The sequence below is a fragment of the Ursus maritimus genome (assembly GCF_017311325.1).
Source record: "Ursus maritimus isolate PB19 chromosome X unlocalized genomic scaffold, ASM1731132v1 scaffold_X1, whole genome shotgun sequence".
Taxonomy (NCBI): Eukaryota; Metazoa; Chordata; class Mammalia; order Carnivora; family Ursidae; genus Ursus; species Ursus maritimus.
Window position 1 is genome coordinate 47,007,308 of NW_024423319.1, and position 4,864 is coordinate 47,012,171.

A 4,864-nucleotide genomic window follows, 5' to 3' on the forward strand; every position below is an offset into this window, starting at 1 on the left:
TGTGTGTGTGTGTGTGTGTGTGTGTGTGTGTGTGTGTGTGTGTGTGTAGCTGCAGTAACAAATTGCCATAAATTTAGTGACTTAATACAAACCTATTATGTTAAAGTTCTTTAGGTCAGAAGTCTGAAACGAGTCTCATTGGGCCAAGAATAAGGTATCAACAGGATTGTGTTCCGATCTAGAGACTCTAGGGAAGAATCCATTTCCTTGTTTTTTCCAGCTTTTAGAGGCTGTCTGCTCATGATCACCTTCCTCCATCTTCCAAGACAGCAAGGTCTCAACCCTTTGACAATTCTTCTGTAGTCATGTCTACATGAGGATTCATGTGATTTAATTGGATTTACCCATATATAATCCAGGATAATCTCCCTATGTTATGTTGCTTAATCGCATGTTTTAATCACATGTACAAAGTTCCTTTTGTCACATAAAATAACATATTCACAGGTTCTAGCATTTAGGAGGTGGACATTTTGGGAGGCCATTATTCTGCCTACCCCTATGCATCTATATCTGTATTTCTCTATCTATGTATCTGTATCTATCTACACATTTATATATACATAAACCTTTCTTCTTCACATTTAATGATAGGTCATGAACTTTTTTTATGATTTCAAATATACTTGAAAACATACTTTTTAATGACTACATAGTACTTAGTTATATGGATTATAGTATTTTACTCAATTCCCCTATTTTAACATTAATATTATTTTAATAAACAGTTTTGCAAGAATATCCTTTTACATATACCTTTGCATCTCTCATTATTTCTTCCAAAATTATTTGATCAAATCTGTCAAATGTCTTAGTCATTTTGAATGCTAATACTTATTTTCAAGCCACTTTCTTGAAAGTATTTACCAATATGTATTCTCACCAATTTGAATGAGCATATCCATTTCCCCAACCCTTTACTAACACATTATACTATTTGAAAACAAACAAAAAAAATCTTTTTTGGTATGTGATGCCTCCGGTCTTTCTATTATCAAAAGCTATTTTTAGAAATTTGCTCAGGATTTATGCAACTATATGTTGTCATTGGCCTGGTCCATAGATTCATTAACACAGAACTGCAACTCCCAAAGATGAAGGGAAAATGTGTTTGTTTTTTTTTTTTTTGCCTTGGAAGAGTCAGCCAATTTACATCAAAAGATTTCTGTTAAATCTCCTAGACATATTTCCTACCTCTTCTTTCCTTGTTTCAACAAATTGTAAGATATTTGCAAATAAGAAGATAGGACTTTCTGAAGTTTGTTATATTTGACAATTCTTTAATGAAGGATCATTCAGGTTTGGGCAGAGAAAGCTTTCTGCTTAAAAAATTGATCAGGACCAATATTACATTTTGGAATGGGTATTCCTGGATTAAAAAAATGAAAGCAGCATATTGAGGAATGTGTATTCAGAAGGTTGGGGTAACGTAATGAATATTTACTTAGCATTTATGTGTTAGTCAGTGTTCTAGTAGGAAACAGATGACACGCTCAAAGGACAACTGAAGAGACACTGATGAAGGGAGAATTTACAAAGGTGTGAACAGGATTATGGGAACCAACAGGGATGGTGAAGTACCCTGAGACTAATAACAGTATGAGGTGATCACCACCCTAGACTTGAAGGGACAAGGGGAGAAAATAGTGCTACTGTAAACTGCAAAGGGGATCCATAATGAGAGAGCCACATGATGAGAACTGCCAAATCACAGCCTGACAAAGAAGGAGTGGGTGGAATAAATAATCTGACCTTTCTCTCCTCCTATATTATTTCTTGCCAGTGCTGCTCATTGGTTGGACTCAATTGAAAGCCCAAGGGCAAAGGAGCCCAACTGATGTAGTCAATAGAATTTTTCCATTTGAGGCCCAGAGTAGAGCAGAGAGAGGAGAATGAATATGGAGACGCAAATCGAAAATATCCACCAAAGCCTATATACCAGACATTTTATAAATGTTAGCAGATTTAAGGTTTACAATAGCCTTGTGAGATACGTTTTTTCCACCCCCTCCTTATTCTAAAGGTGAGGAATGTGATGCTCAGAAAGGTTAATGTCTAAGGTAACACAATCATGTGGTAAAATTAGGATTCAAACCCAGGTCTAACACAAAATCCTATGGCCTCAATCTACTATTAAACACTGCCTCTCACATCTTTATTTAGGACCTTTACATATCAGACATAGACCTAGGTGCTGTAGGGAATACAAAGGAAAAAAAGTCCCTTCCTTCTAAGAAGTTAAATTGTTATTCTTTACATGCATTATCTCATTTAATGTTTTTGACAACTCTATGAATCAGAACTATTATCATCACCATTAAACAATTATTTAACAAATATAATTACTATAAGACATAATTTCGTACCTTTAATTTCATTTAATAATCTTCCTTGGAGATGGATTCTTAGCATTTCATATAGATCTACTTCATTCTTTTAATGATTGCATAGCAGATGATCAGGTAAATATGATATTTATTTAATTAGTCCCCTATTAAAGGACATTTGAGTTGTTCCAGTTTTGTGCTAGTATCAGTAATACTTCAGTGAGCAATCATGTACATTTCTTTTGGCATACTTTTGTGAATATATCCTTAGGTTAAATTCTCAGTGGAATTGTTGAGTCAAAGAGTAGGAGCAGTTACAATTTTTATGGATTTTGCTAAATTGTTCTCCAAATAATTTGTACCACATTTCCTCCAACAGATTGTTAAAGGCCTTTACTTCTACATGACATATGGGGAAACTGAGGATCGGAGAGGTTAAGTAAATTGCTCAAGGTCACAAAGCTAGTAAATAGCAGATGTGGTTTTGCACACAATCTGCTTACCTCTAGTGCTCTCATTTTTCCAGACTACGTTGTAAATAACAGCAAAGAGAGATTGTTAAGTTGTAAGCATTTTAAGTTCATTTACTGATTATAACCTTTAATATTGTGGTTGTTTCCATCTGACTTTCTCTTTTGTATCATGTTCTAGAACAGGACTGATCAAACTATGGTCTATTGGCCAAATTTGGCCCACCACCTATTTTTATTTGACTTGCAAACTAAAAATGTTTTTTGCATTTAAAAATGATTGGAAAAAAAACAAAAGAATACTATCCAAGACACATGAAAATTTCATAAAATTCAAATTTCAGGGTCCATAAATAAATTTTTATTGGAACACAGCCATCCATGACCATTCATTTATATATTGTTCAATGAGGCCATTTTCACACTACAATAGCAGAGTTGAGTAGTAGTGACGGAGATTGAATGGCATACAAATCCTAAAATATTTACTATCTGGCTTTTCCCAGAAAAAGTTTGCTGGTGCTTGGTTTAGATCTACAGAATCAGTCATCTAACAAGTAACTACTTATTCTTTATGAAATAGAACTCAGGGAACAACTTCGTTCTATGATTTTCAAATCTCCTTTCATTTATTGAACCCCCTTTTCAAGTGAAATATTACCTAACCCCAGTAGTAATATAGATAAAAGCAGATCTACTCTGATTGCTGTCATGATAGAGATAGGTGTCCAAGAGTCTCACATGACTGGCCTTCCTGTTCGTCTTTCCTTTGCCTTCTCTCTTGGCGATTCTTGAGGAATTCATAGCTCTATAGGCATATGAAACCCAAGGCCTCTATGGAATGTCATTTGAAATTTACTGGTACATTTCATCACTTTACTTTTACAGAGAATGTTAAAGACCCAGAAAAGTTAAGTGATTTACCCAAAATAATCCAGTGGCATGACTGAAACTATCACCCAAGTATCTGGATTTGAGTGTATATGGGGCAGGGTGATCCTAATGTCTATATAAATAAAATTTGTAAATAAAGTCAGCCTTCTCTGTAGATGAAGTTTCTTCTGACCAAGTGTTTTTTTTTTCTTTTCAAATTTTATTTAAATTCTAGTTAGTTAACATATAGTGTAACATTAGTTTCAGGAGTAGAATTTAGAAGAAAGGGGGGGTAAACAGAAGGGGGAATGAACCATGAGAGACTATGGACTCTGGGAAACAAACTGAGGGCTTCAGAGGGGAGGGGGTGGGGGATTGGGGTAGGCTGGTGATGGGTAGTAAGGAGGGCACGTATTGCATGGTGCACTGGGTGTTATATGCAAGTAATGAATCATGGAACTTTACATCAAAAAAAAGTGTTTAGTGATTCATCACTTACATATAACACCCAGTGCTCATCATAACAAGTGCCCTCCTAAAAAACAAAACAAAACCAAAAACCACCAAACAAAAAACCCAAGTGCCCTCCTTAATACCCATCACTCAGTTAGTCAATCCCCCACCCACTTCCCTCCATCAACCCTGTTTGTTCTGCATCATTAACAGTCTCTTATGGTTTGTTACCTCTCTTTTTTCACCCCTTCCCTTATGTTGATCTGTTTTGTTTCTTAAATTCCGCACATGAGTGAAATCATATGGTGTTTGTCTTTGACTGACTTATTTCACTTAGCATAATACACTACCTCGATCCATGTTATTGCAAATGACAAGATTTCATTCTTTTTTATGGCTGAGTAATATTCCATTATAAATACACCACATCTTTATCCATTCATCTGTTGATGGACATCTGGGCTCTTTCCATATTTTGGCAATTGTAGACATCAGCATCCATTCTTGATGGATGAATAGCTTTGACAGCTTTGGCTGCTCAGGGGTTTTGTGGTTCCATACACATTTTAGGACTGTTTGTTTGAGCTCTGTGACAAATGCTGGTGGTATTTTGATTGGAGTTGTAGTAAATGTGTCTATTGCTTTGGGTTGCATAGGCATTTTAACAATGTGTATTCTTCCGGTCCATGAACATGGAATGTTTTTCTATTTCTTTGTGTCCTCTTCAATTTCTTTCATAAG